The sequence below is a fragment of the Rhamphochromis longiceps genome, linkage group LG4 (assembly GCF_057381845.1).
Source record: "Rhamphochromis longiceps isolate RC_006_pf linkage group LG4, R_longiceps_female_GT1.1, whole genome shotgun sequence".
Taxonomy (NCBI): Eukaryota; Metazoa; Chordata; class Actinopteri; order Cichliformes; family Cichlidae; genus Rhamphochromis; species Rhamphochromis longiceps.
Window position 1 is genome coordinate 17,378,060 of NC_140560.1, and position 14,533 is coordinate 17,392,592.

Consider the following 14,533-nt stretch of genomic DNA (forward strand, 5'->3'; position numbering starts at 1 on the left):
CAAAGGTCTTTGCGTGTACCTGAATGAAGATCCTGAGCTGGTGAAGGATTACCTGGTATGTTAACTTGCCTGTATCCTTAACTAAGGAGATGATCAAAGATAAGCTTGAACTACATGCAAAAAGTTTCAGGGGATGGGGTTTTCCTATAAATTACCGGTGGCTGTAAAAAAATAGCTTTTAAAATGGGAAAAGTAAGAGCTTTAAGTTTCTCACTGGATACTACACGTAGGGCTACTCGATTATGGCAAAAATGATAATCACGATTATTTTCACTGAAATTGAGGTCTCGATTATTTGACGATATTTAACCCTTTAAGACCTACTATAGAACAGTCCGCCAGAGCTTATATTATTTTTTTACATGTTATAGTGCCATTGGGAGCATTTCAAGTTGCTATACATCAATACAACTGTTATAGCCCATATTTTAATAATATGTATGCATTAAGTCCATAGTAACTACATTAAAATGGAGCACTGTAACAAAAAATAATTTCCCCCAGGGATCAATAAAGTATTCTGATTCTGATTAATTGCAAAAAGTGCAATAAACTACAAAAAAATTGAAAATGGTTTTTTACATATATTTCTACTTGGAGAAATTTAAGAGGTTTATCCCTCAAAACTTTAAATGCAAAAAATAGTTTACAACAACAGGAAATTTATTTTGAGTGTCTTCATAGTTTTATTTTGGAGATAAAGCAATTTTTATATACTGCAGGAAAAACAATCCTATGATTCAAATTTGCAAAGAAAACAGCATGTGCATCAAAATAAACTATTTCCAGCAGTGCAATATGAGTTCTAAGCATCCCAGAAACTATTCAGTAAAGTCTAACATGACTTATAAAAACACCAGTATAGGTGTTTAAGGCCTACAAGTAAAAAAACTACAGTTTCCGCGAAGATGACGTCACTTCGGGTTTCTGGCAGGAAATGGCGGACGTGCGATAGTTCGCGCTGACGTCTGTTTCAATGTGGGAAGTGTTGCGAACAGCTGATCAAATCGGCAAAGCGTGTTTCTGGAATATTGTGTTTGTTCCTGCTAGTGCGTTTTGTGCAATTTTTGCAACCGTGACCTAGGACAAGCTGATAGCATAAGATGTAAGTACAACTCCTCTGGTTTCATATGCAAAAAATTATTGCGCTAGCTTACGCGGTTCCGGTTCTACAGGGATTTAAAAATAGTTACGCAAAACGGAGCATGCCCGCTCTGACTGTAAAGGTTAACAATAACAATGTATTGAATAATGACTTTAACAAATAATATAAAATAGTGTGCAAATACTGATAACAGTGCAAATGTTTGCAATATAAGAAATAAATGTGAACATCTGTTTAGTGAACTTTGCAGTGGTGCAGCTACAACACCGTAGCAAAGTTTACACACGATGTCTGACTCGGCGAACCCATAATGTTTCCACACCACTGAAGTTTTTTTTGTTTTTGTTTTTTTACCCCTCTTTTCAACCAACGGCAGTCACTCTCCTCTCCAAATAACTTCTGCTTAGCTTTCCGAGCTTCCCTCGGGTCCTCTTAATTGTTGTGACACGTGTTGGAAACAAGAGGTGCGCTCGATTTGCCACACGGAGCAGCGCGAGAGTAAAGCACGAGGGAGGGGCTAATAATCGGCTCAGTCACTTTTAATGATCGTTGAAAGTAGGGCTGAACGATTATGGAAAATAATCTAATTGCGATTTTTTTTTTTTGCCCCAATACTGCGATTGCGATGCGATTATTATTTTTTTAAGGTCTTTGTCTTCTGTATTATTAAACAAAGACAAGCAATACATCATATAGTATGGCCAATACTATATTACATTAATTTTAAACTGTTCTTTCCTGGAAGACAGACCTCTGTTATGATGACATGAGGTGATGCATGAATTGATGACTGACATTTTTATTTAACTTCTTCAATCACAACAGTATATTTGAACATACACAATAGTTTATTTTTAGCTTACAAACATCTGAGCATAAAGTGCTGACAAGGAACCCTGGTGTAAACATTAAAATGAAAGTCAGTACAATGTGCAGATTGCAGAAATATACATAAAAAAAAAAAATCAGTGGCTTTACCACACTCAGTTTTTCGACATCTGTGAACTACTAGACAGTCATTCAATTAAAAAATAATATTAAATAAATAAAACTAATAAATAAAAAATACACACATCTTACTGATCTCTGCAGTCAGTAACATTACACATAAAGTGCAAACATAATAGCAATTGTATAAACACACACACAAACACGCCTTTAAAGTTTAAAGGCGTGAAATTGGACGGTCTAGCCTTCTGAATCAGAAGGCTAGTTCTGATTAGCGTCACCGCTGTCTCGGTGGAGTTTAATAAACTCGGACGTCTGCTTCTTGCTATCTAAAATATAACCAGACACTGGTGTAAATTCTCGACTGTCTCATACTTCTGTTTAATAAGTTTTCTGTTTGACGTTTAGTCAGCTGTGTGAAAACCAAGGAGGAACCCACCCGGGGGATTAATAAAGTTTTATTTTATCTAATCTAATAACTTTAATCTCAGCCAAACCGATTTACTCACGAACAAACAAAACACTGAAAAAAGCCCAACAATAACATTTTTAGGTTGTCTAAGTGACTTATATATTACGTTTAACCCGAGCAGCGAAACTCCGCGGTGATCTGAAAATAATGTGCCGGGAGTTGTGCCGTTCTCGGCCGCATCAGTAATCCTCGAGCTCCCGGCTAGCTGTCGAGCTGGTGGGTAGCAGACGCCTCTGAAAACGTCGAAGCACTTTTGCAAATATGGGATATCTTGATAAACCGAGCAGATATTTGATGTTTACACAACTACTTTCTCGCCTGAAAATATGTTAAAAGTTTATTTTGTGACCCAGAAAGATTAGTATGAGTAATTTTAAAACTTAGTAGCGGCCGCCATTGCTGGAAACTGGAGTTTGGCTGGGCCGCGCTATGAATTCTGGGATATGGTAGTTATTTGGACAGCCTTATAATCGCAGCCTTTGCGGTTAGAAAATTGCACTTGATCATGTCGCGATATTATCGCAAATGCGATATATCGTTCAGCCCTAGTTGAAAGCCCAGATCGTAATCGTGATTAAAATTCGATTAATTGAGCAGCCCTAACTACACGCAGCATTCTTGAGTGTTTTATACTATCATTATTATAATATCATTATAACAACCTCATTCATACAAGATTTTTATGTAACATTTACACTTCAATGGATGTATCAGGAGCAACTTGGGGTTCAGTGTGTTACCCATTGATAGTTTTAGTATCAGATTAGAGAAGCCAGGGATTAAAGCAGTAGACAACTTGCTCTACCTCCTGTGCCACAGTCACCCCTATCACAACTCAAGATTTTGAAAGACAGAACATTGTTGAGGTATTGAATGAACTTCTCTTGAGTGAGGAAAAATATCGGGCAGTCATTTTTGATTACATTTACATTATTATAAGGCTTGAATGAATAAAGCTTTTAGGTATTTTACATTAATGTAAAACAGATGTACTTTTAAAACTGTTTGCAATGGACATTAGTGAGAAATCATTATCTTTTTTTTAAATTTGTTTGTTTTATTGTCACAGGAAGTTGATAGAAAGCATGGCCACTGCCATAGCAGAGACAGTCTTTGGAATCTGTGTCATTCGGTCAGAGGGTGCGGAGCCTGGCGATGACCCTCAGGATGTTATGATTGTTCTAGAGGGGGTGGAAGTGATGGGTGAGTTGGGCAATGTAGTTTTTGCAGTGACAATGTTGCTTGGTCTGGTCTATTCACTGAACCTGAAATTTGCTAGAAATTGGAGAAAACAAAAAGATGTGTATGACAAATTTGTATTTACCTTTTAGATGTAATAGTGAAATGTATGTTAACCAGACTCTAGACTTTGTTAAATGCTCCAAAAAATTACTCTTTAAATTAACTTCAAATAATCATGGAAAGAATTTCCATGTGATTAAAGTGCTTTCTATTAGCATTAAAGACTTGTGTTGGAATAACTTAATTTGTATGAGTTGGTTTAACTCAATTAACTTAAGCTGGGACCAAATTTAGTAAATTAGTTGGAGAAAACCTGAATTGAGTTGGAACAAAACTCTTTGTTGGATCAACACTATTAAAATATATTGGATCAAAATGCAGTAAATACATTGATGAATCAATCTTTAATTAAGTTGGTCCGACTTGAGTGCATTAAGTTGGAGTAACAGAATTGCATAATGCTAAAATAAAGCAATTTAATCACGTGGAAATTCTTTCCATGATTTTTTTTTTTTTTTTTTTTTTTGTTCATTTAAAGAGTTGTTTTTTTGTTTTAGTGTACCGTGGCGGACGCCACTGGACTTTTAATGTTGTGTTTTATTGATTTTTATTGTGTTGTCCCCTGGCCAGGGTTGTTTTAATTCATTTTATATTTTTAACTATAAATATCAATCTGTCAATCCTTTCCGTGGCCGGGTGAGGTTTCCCATGTTGAGTCAAATTAAGCCGCAGGCTCCACAGTTTTTAATTTGTGTGCTTTCCCTTGGCGACTCCACTGCTCTGTCCGTTTGGAGGAAGGTTTCCCTCCTTTAAAAACACTGTGGAAAAAATAAAATCACCTTTGCTCCGTTACACACGCAGGAGCGAACCGCAGCCTTGGGCTGTATATTTTGCCCCTTGGTTTAATTTCCAGTGGTCTTTGGCTACTGCATTGTGCATTAGCATATGCGAAGGGCCTGTCCCCCAGCTCCATCTGTCCTCCTCAGAAATGGCAGTAGTGGCCCTCTGATGCCCTCTACCCAGTCGGTGTAGAATTACCTGGCAGACATTGTAAAAACAGCCCCTTGCTGCTGCTGCTGCTGCTGAAGGTTGAATGGCACTATTTGGGCCTCCCCAACAGAAAAAGCAAGAACTGCGACTGTTCTCGCTCCCATCGGCTGCTCATGGTGCATGGCAGTCCGCAGCTCTCTCCTCCAGGCCCCAGCGTTCCAACTGAAATAGGGGAGGCATGATTGAACAATGGCTGCCAGCCATGCTGAACCCACAGCACCACCCCTGGATGTTGCCTTGCATGGAGGGAGAATAAATAACAGACTGTGACACTTGCACTTCGATTAGTTGATTAGTAGTGTATGATAGCAATAAATCAACAAAAGGATCAATGAGTGCATTTCTGGCTCTGGTCACACCCCTCATTCTATGATGTCATTCTAATGGTATCATGTTGTCCAGGTCATGGAGGATGCCATCAGACTGAACAATGCTGTGGACACTCATCCGGAGTATTTTAAGGATGAGGAGGAAGTGGAGGAAATTCAGGAGTCACCATAAAACGCGAGGTTTTTTCTGCCCTTTATCCCCGTCCCTCTTCTCCACTGTTTCTCCCCCCTCTTCCTTTCTCCCTTTTCTTTTCCTCATTCAAGTCAGTCCCGTATCTAGCGAGTGAAAATAAAAAAATAAGATGCAGCAATTTTACGAGGAAAATACTAAAAAACTGGAAGACAAAGCCAATGCTGCAGACAGAAAGTTAGAAGAGGTCATTGAAATGTATGATTCCAAAATAAAGCTTAAGAGAACAGTAAAAAATAGTAGTGTGGCCGTCAATGCGGTTAAAGAACGCGAGGAACAACATCAATCCTCGCAGTGTGGATTGAGGGTCTTTTGACCTGTAATACAAAGTTACAGGACCAAACTGAAGATTTAACAGATGAGAGAGCAAATGGGCAAAGCGAGTGAAAATAAACCATAAAAGATGAATCAAATAGACCATTACGGCAAGGCTGGGATGGTCAATTTGGTAAAGTAAATCCGTTGGGCATCTTTTCTCGCCTTCAGACAATAATTCTGATGGCCAAAGAACCAAACGGGACAGGCAAAAAAAAAAGAATAAAATGCACTTGAGTTTGAAGTTGAGGAATAACTCAAAAGAAGCTATATGACAAGGGAGTGAATTATGGAAAAAAGAAAAAGTGATTGAAGTAGTTTTAAAAGAGTGACTTAGGAGTGCCCTCGTACTGAGTGATCAAAACCAGTGATCACTGTAGAAAGAAATAAAATAATTTAACAAGGTGGTAATGTTTGAACATGTATTTGTCTTGTCACAGCAACTTATTGAGAGATGACTGTGTGTGTGTGTGCGCCTCTCTTTCAGGAGAGGAAGCATAGCAGATTTGGATAGGAAATTTATAGTTTAGTGTTGATACGTTGTTGTAATGGGGTTATCTTATGCTGAATCTAAGTATGTTAAAGTGCATAAAGGGGGCGATTGTTGTGTGCAAATTGTGTGGTTTTAACAAGACTTTCGGTGTATTGAGGAGGTGAAATTACATGAGTTGACCTGGGAGTGTCAGGACTCTGGTGGCACAACTTTTTGTTTAAGATTTTTGAGGTTGTTGTGGAGATGGGTTGATTCTGTCAGTTAGGTTTGGGTTGTTTTTGTTTTTAATAGAGGGAGTTTTATTAAACATGGACGTCTAAGAAGGGGCCCATTATTTTTGTAACAGTGCACTTAAAGAAAACCTGTCAGGTGCTTTGATGAGCTAATAATCAGCTCTTTTTTTTTTTCTCATTTTTGTTCTAAGCAGGCCTGCAACAGTGAATAACAGCGGTGACAAATTCTCGGGAGAGCAAATATAAGGTGGGCTTTCCAGATTACAACTGGCTGAGGAGAAGGCTACCAGTGGGGACCTGATCAGATTGAAAGTCCCTGTCTAAAAGGAGGTATGGGTTCCCCAAGCGAATTCGGTCAGATAATGGGACCCATTTTAAAAACAAAGATTTGGCGGAGGCAGAACAGAGGCTGGGGGTGCAACACACGTTTGGAACTGTGTATCATCCTCAGTCCCAAGGGAAAGTAGAAAGGATGAATCTAAATTTGAAGAACAAAATTTGTGCTCAGACGGGGCTAAATTGGGTCGCATCCCTGCCCATTGCATTAATGATCATAAGATGTTCTGTTAACCAATCCACAGGCTTCACGCCGTACGAGCTGTTGACAGGACGACAGTTTCCAGGTCCCTGGACGGCAGTCCCGGCTGAAGAGAGTATAAAAAGTAACAGAACGCATGCAGAATATTGGAAAGAATTAAAAGCTCTTGTGTCTAGTTTCACACAACAGGTTGCAGCAGGAGTGACCACGGTGGACAGGTCCGCACCCGACGCCAAGGTGGTGTGGCTGAAGGTCATCAAGCGAAAGTGGAAAGACCCGAGGTGGACGGGGCCATTTGAAGTGAACGCTCGTACCACAACAGCGGTCCAGTTGAAGGGGAAAGGCCAGACCTGGTTCCATTGGTCTCAATGTGCAGTGGCAGACGAGAGCTTGGTGGAGACAAGCTCATCCCCAAATAGTCTACCTGGGAAGTCGAAGAAAGAAGAGAAGGATCCGGGGCGTCTCTTCACTCAAAGAGGAGGTGCCAAAGAGGCGTGAAGCGTGATAGGCTGGGGCTCCAGTCTAGAGTTAGAGGAGAGTAGGGGAACCAAAACCATGGGCTTGTGGGGAGATTGGAAAATAACTGGGGTGTTGGCGTGCGTGAGTGTTCTAATGTTTCTTTGTTTTTTGGCAGACAGGTGAATTGCCCAGACGCAGAGGTCTACCCGCTTCAGAGTCCAAATTGATTGCGTTGCCAAGGAAGGTTAAGCGTGAAGTCTCAGGTAAAAGGGATGAGTGCCTCAGCATATATGGTGGACTAGAATTAGACTATGTTAATGGGTCCACCACTTCATTCACGTTTGATTTGTGCAACGTTTTTATCTGTAAGGGAGCTGACAGTAGCTGGAGGGGATTTAATGTGTGGGTGTGTTGGGATTATGCTGTGAACACATATTGTGAAAGGGGAAGTCGTCCTTATGCCAATTGGTGTCGGAACTGGGATCAGGTAAAAGGTTACACTGGGGAAGATTGGGAGGCGTCAGAGCAGGGGCCAGAGAATGAGCTAAAACTTCAGAGAGATTATAGTCCGGCCCAGAATCCATTGACCTTGTCAATGGGGAACTGGTGGCGTCAAAATTCCTTATATTTAGTTCTGGGTGTGGAAACTGTAGGGATAGATCCAAAAAGGTTAATAAAAGTTAATTTTCTTAGTAAAGCTAAACCAATGAGGCCTGTAGTAAGGGACAATGGGACATCACTGATAAAAATTAACCAAAACTCAGATAGGAAGGTAGTTGCAGTTGACTACACTTGCCTGAAAAGATTTAATTGAACGTGCCACCGGATTCAGTGACAGCAATCTCTGGCTGGATTGGGTGGCTCAAAATGCTAGGGAACAGCATGTAGATGATTGTGTTGCCTGTGCTACAGCTAGACCTCGTTTGTTTACTGAGCCTGCGCCTCTGTATCCAGAGGATGAGTGGGGTTATAATTGCATGTTGAGATTAACTAGAGAAGCTGTGGCCACGGGTGACTGCATCACACTGTCAAGTTTATATCCACCAATTGACAAGCGTACGCAGACAGGTTCATTCATACCTAAACAAAATAATTACACGTTTTGAATTTTCTACGGACGCCGTGAAATACACTCTGGGAGAAATTGACCCTAGTTGGTGTGAGAGGACGCTCACGGGAAGGACCACAAATAATGTAAGTGACCCAAACACCATAATAGGTACATGGGCTAGAGGTGGGTTGTATTATTACTGTGGACATCACACCCTTTTGGTGCGTGTTCCTTTGGGGAGTGTGGGGACATGTGCTATGGTGCTGTTAGGAGCACCATTGATGCTAATAGGGAGTAGGGTAAAAGCCATTCCACAACATGACACGCGTACATTGACAGTCAGATGTAGGAGACGCATGTTGAGGGAAAGAAGCACAACGGGTACACAGATTTATGACCCGAGAACGGACTCGCCTACCTGGATTGACTCGATTGGAGTTCCCAGGGGAGTTCCTGATGAATATAAATTAGTTAACCAAATAGCAGCAGGATTTGAAAGTGTGTTCCTATGGATAACTCCAAATAAAAATGTTGATCGCATTAATTATGTTCATTATAATTTGCTGAGGCTCTCAAACCTTACCAGGGACGCCATGGTGGGCTTTGCAGAACAACTGGGGGGGAACATGCATGTTGTTTTTCATCTGCGGTGACGCATATTACTGGTCATCATATGCATGTTACACCCCAAGTATTGTTCGGGGAAGATCGCCGCTGTTTGAGTGATCGTGCTCTACTCCCCCCCCCCCCCCCCCCCCCCCCCCCCCCCATATATATTTCAATAAAATCCTTGTTTTGACGCACCTTATTGGGACTTTGTAGTCGTTTGTCTTTTCTTCAAAATACGAATCGGGACAATAATAGCGAGTCAATCCAGTCCAAAAGCATAAAGAACTATTTTACTATGACAAATAAAACAAATGAATGAGCTCATTTTGCTGAGAGTGGAGAATCTGATTACTTGCGCGGGAGGCTCCACTATTAGCAATACCTGGTGTGAATACATGGTGTGGATGTGTGTGACTGGATGACGGTGGGGATGAATAAATGTGGACAAACCACTTGCCATGCCAGCAAGAGAAAGGGTATGCTTTGCTTTGCTTTTGCCATAAGCAGGAGGAGTGGAAGGCTTAATTCTGGCGATGTTGATTTTGGGTTGCTGATGTTTGCTTTGAGAAAATTTCTGTTTTATTGACTGGGGTTAGATTATGGTATTATAGTATATTGTTGGGAGAATGCTAAAGGGGAAACATTTTTTTTGATATAACTCATGTTACCATTAACTGAAGAAACACATGACTGATAACTGTTCTAAGTTTATTTTTATAACACAGATTGGATCATAAGGGGGAAAACTGAGTATGGAATGTGAAGTTCAGGTTTTGTTTTTAGGAAGTTCCAAGGATGCAGGCTGTGGATAGAGCTGGGAGTTCGAAAAGATGTGACATGATGATTAAATGGATTTCATTCCTTAAAGACAGGTTTGCAGGGTCGGAGCAAATATACCTGAGAGGAGGATTGCTGAGGTGTTTTGAGGGATGATATGACTAACTGTATTTTTCTTTTAATTTCCTAAGCTTGGGTGGAGCATTTTTAGTTTGACACATGAGATGTGTCAAAAAAGGGGGAATTTAAGGTTTAATTTGAAATGGGTTTTAGGATTATTTTATAACTTTTGGGGTTTTTGATCATTTAGATATGGTAAAACTGAAGCAGAAATTGTTATTTTTATGTTAAGGTTAAAGGATTAAAGTGAACTGAATCCTGTTTAGAAGATACAATGCCGGTGTTTTTAAAGCTGTATACAAATCTTAGAGGGAAATTGTGGGACACTTTGACAAAAAGATATGCTTTGGGGAAAACTAGTGAAAGTTGTAGGAGTAGAAAATGTCTGAGTTCTTTTTGATTTCTAGAAGAAGTGGTTATAATGTTATTACAGATTTATTTTTAGGATAGAGGGGAGAGCTTATACGTAGAAATGATTTTATATACATTGCATTTTGATGCTTATTAAGGAGTTGTGGCTCAGTCTATTAAAATGAAGGTCAAAAGCTTTGTTTGGCGCGAATGTCCAGGCAATCTATTGTGCTAAGTGACTGGAGCATAGAAGGCCGCACATGCTTACAAACACATAGAATCCATAAACCTGTCAGGCCAGAGGCCTGAAATTCATTTAGCTTGTAACTGAACTTGAGCTGGCCCTGTAACAAGTGACAGAAAAGAGGAACTGGATAAGAGTTTCTTGCTTTAAAGAAGGACCAAAGGAAGGAAAGCATTTATTTTGGTTAAGTCTGATAAACTAGAATTAGAAGGTATTGTTACATTAAAAGGAGCAAAATGAAATAAAAAGGCTATACCAAAAACGGGTTATAACATAGGAAATGTGAGTGTTAAAATGAAGTTGGTGTTAACACACAGGAGTTGTTTTTAGGCAGCGTTTAGCTATGATAAAATGTATGCATGAGTAATTGCTTATATGCTTAAACTTAATTGATTAAAATGGTTGTTCTCTCTTGGATCTTTTAGTAGAATAGGCGCTTATAATGATTTTCTTGTGAAAGGTGACTTTAGATCAGAGTTAAGGCACTTGCAGCAGCGACAGTTTTGTGTACAGGATGTTGATGATCAGATAAGGCGAGCAATAGGAAACATGCAGGGACGTGAAAGCAGCGCTTAAAATGAGTAACGTTGAAGAGTATATATGTGTGTGTGTGTGTGTATGTATATACAAGTCAATAAGTCAAGAACATAATTAGGATCATGCTTTTGATTAAAGAGTCCCAAACATGATAAGTTAGGGAGGCGCAGGAAAAGCTGTTTTGTTTCCTTTGCAGAAGATCTCGGCGACCACAGGGGGGTGAGGATCCTGGAGGCCCGAGGCCTGATGGACCACGAGAGGGACGCAGAAAAAACCTAATCTTACGCATGGAGTGTTCTCAAGTGGGAGCTGGCATTTTATTATTGGACCACCTAGATGACATGAGGTTGTCTGATTTGCTGAGCCAGAGGATGGATGTCAGAGAAATGAAACAAGTAAAGTGTAGTGACCCTCTTTTTAGGGAAAGTGGGTCAAAAGAGGGAGTGTGGAGATCAGGGAAATTATTTTGCTGCTATTGTTAATAATCATCATCATTACCATTGCATTAATAATATAATCTACAGCACTGATATTGCATTCAGATGTTTAAACATATTGGCACCCAATTAGCCTTTGTTACAGGTGCAGTTATAACCAATTTAAACTGTTGAGTTGAATCTATAATAAATGCTTTTGATTGAATGCTTGTTATAATCTTAAGTGTGTATGTGCTGATTCTGTTGATTCTGAGTACACTCTGTGCAAAGTCAGAGTGACAGGAAACTCCGACTACTCCCCCCACGCGTGTGTTCATTAAAATCAATTGTTTGACCAAGCTCTTCTGGACCATGGTTGTTTTTACTCTCCTTCCTCAATATTTGAACTCTTAACAGTTGTCAAGTATAAAAGTTTTGCACTCTGTCACGGTCTCGATGTCTGCCCGGCCGGCTCCGCAAGGCTACATATGTTTATTGTGTTGCTGCTTTCTTCCACTCGTCATTCTGCCTGGGCGGAGCTCAGGCCCACGCACCTGTCTGCAATTACGCTGCAACGTGTCCTGTCTGTATGGAGCCTGAGAGCTGCCAGAGTAATAATGTAGATACAGGCCTCTTTCTCCTTCTGCTGGTGTTCATGGTTTTATTCCATTGATGTTGCTATCATTTGTAAATATATTTATTTGGTGTTATTTTATCAATTTTCTACTACTGTCGTTCATGTATTTATTTTTTTTTTGTATTTAAATATGATTTTTTTAAAGTAATGCTGCGAGTTAAAGGTTTCATTGAATAAAAAAAAAGATTTAAAGATGACTGGTGGCGGAAGCAGAGCACAGACTGTGAGAATCTATCGCCATCGTGTGGTGCAGAGATATATTTCCATTGAATTTAGACAACGAAAGCTTGGCTCACAGAGCAGCTGCAACACGAACAAAAAACATTAAATAGCAACATATTATATTATATTATATTATAGTGCAAACAGTGCAGGCTTCAGCTCTGGGGAAGAAGCTGTTCCTCAGTTTGGGTGGATTCTGTCACTCACAGCGTTGTTAGCCCTCTTGTGCGCGCAGACTGCAACCCCCCTCCCCCGCCCCCCCACTGTGCGTTGCCCTGATATCTGCAGTGTGAGGTTGGATCGCTCATTTTCATCCTCACACTGATGCCACTTATTTCGGTCTTTGTTTGACATAAAAGGGCATATTTGTCACTTTATTGCAACTATATTTGCACTCTTGAGCTCCTTCATTCACTGACTGATTATAAAGTTATTACTTGCGTTATGTATTCATCCTTTTGAACATAATTAATGAAGCCACATGTAATCACTAAAATTTGTATTTTGGGTACAATAAGAGTTTCAGATGTAATGCTGTTTTGTTTTGTTTAAATTTCACCAACTTGCTGATGCCCACGGTTGTGAGTGCAGCTTCTTACAGTACATGGGTGGATGGTTGTAAATCACATCACAGATGCCAAAAACCTCTCAAACCAAGCCCTCTTGCCGGTGATGCTGTGCGCAACCTCGTGACAACCACATGACTGATACTAACTCCTGAGCTGACTGTATGCTAACATGCGCCACAAATAAGGGTCATATTTGGATTTAAAACAATCACCGAGAAGCTTCCACTGAATGCTACTTTCCCCTGCATGACACTGAAATCATTAACACATACTAACCCTCCATACCCTGTAGGAAACTAACTTGCTTGGAATAACATTTCAACAGGGAAAGAGTTGAGAGCAAATGTCCTTCTCTTGAACCTTCTGTCAGTCAGACAAGTGTAGCTTGGGCTTTTCTTTGCACAGGACAGGATTAACAATGGCGACATAAACGAGCTAAGGAAGCATAGAAACTGCAGAAAGGGCGTATGGCTCCTGTGTCAGTGAATCCAAACTACCTCTATGTTTGAACAAATCCAGTTACACAGCTCAAGAAAATATTACTCTAACGGAAGAAAAAGGCAGTATGTGTCTCAGTAGTACTAAAAAGCTATTATATCAAAACGTAAAGGGAAAACAGTTTGATGAGCTGTATAGTGAACTGAAACTGAAAAAAAACGAAGCCTATCATTAGGAATACTGACTTTTTACAACTTCAGTTCTTTTTTCACTCAGTAGGTGGCAGCAAACTACAAACAATGGTTGCATTTTACACTCATCCGTTTTCATTAGAGGCAGAACCCAGAAGCACATCCAGGTTTAGGTCTACTGCTTGGTGCTACACAGAAACAGGCTGAACAGACTGGAACTCACATGAATTTGGACGAATCGAAGTAAGAACGTCACTTCTGCTCAATTGAATTGATTATCATGACCCTCACTAATAGCCACCTTAATAAGTTAAGAGCAATGTGCCAAAGTAGTATAAATATTTTAACTTTTGGCAAATCCAGCAGGTTGATTAAGTGATTTCACATCATGTGTTCAAACGGCTTGTCAGTTTTTAATATATCCCATGTGCGCATACTTAAGCTTTAAAAAAATACAGTCCAATGACCTGATAGATGTTTGCTGAACATTGTGGTTTACATCAGCACTTAAATTAAATCATAAAGAACCTGTTTTGTGTGGGCTGTTCGATACCATGAAGCAAGACCTCTGAACATCTCACTTTTTACACACAAACACACGCACGCAAGCAAACAGTGTTTTATGTTCTGTCGTCTAAAATATTATAAATTTGCCCAAAATAGAAGTGTTTAAAACTTCTATACAGATCCTGTGCAGCTGCAAAGCAAAAATAAAAAACTCCCTCCAGGCAGAAGCGGCCATTTTCGTATGTGGGGAAAACCCCCACAAAAACAGAGGGGACAGGCTGGCACCAGAACACCACGGATGTGCCCCGAGATGAGTGTGAAAATGTGATTATCAACAAGCCCACCTGGGCTTCAGGTAGGCCGCACGCTTGTCCAGAGTTCACTTTGTCTTCAAGCGTTTTAATTTAAAACATAAACTGAGGCCTACCCCAAGCTAAAAGAAGCTAAACCTATACACCATGGACAGAGACAGTCTGATTGAGTTTTATTT

At 40.1% G+C, this 14,533-nt stretch overlaps 2 long non-coding RNA genes across 2 annotated transcripts in view; both read left to right on the forward strand.

The window, feature by feature from the left end:
- The window catches only part of LOC146671353 (uncharacterized), a 42,167-nt gene continuing 27,634 nt past the window's right edge, over window positions 1-14,533 (forward strand). The window contains exons 1-3 of the long non-coding RNA XR_014911446.1: window positions 1-55; window positions 3,595-3,728; window positions 5,220-5,326. This is a non-coding gene — a long non-coding RNA (uncharacterized LOC146671353). The remainder of the gene's footprint in view (window positions 56-3,594; window positions 3,729-5,219; window positions 5,327-14,533) is intronic.
- LOC146671354 (uncharacterized) lies at window positions 6,576-8,049 on the forward strand. Its single transcript, XR_014911597.1, has 3 exons — window positions 6,576-6,707; window positions 6,959-7,030; window positions 7,177-8,049. It is a non-coding gene; the product is annotated as an uncharacterized LOC146671354 (long non-coding RNA).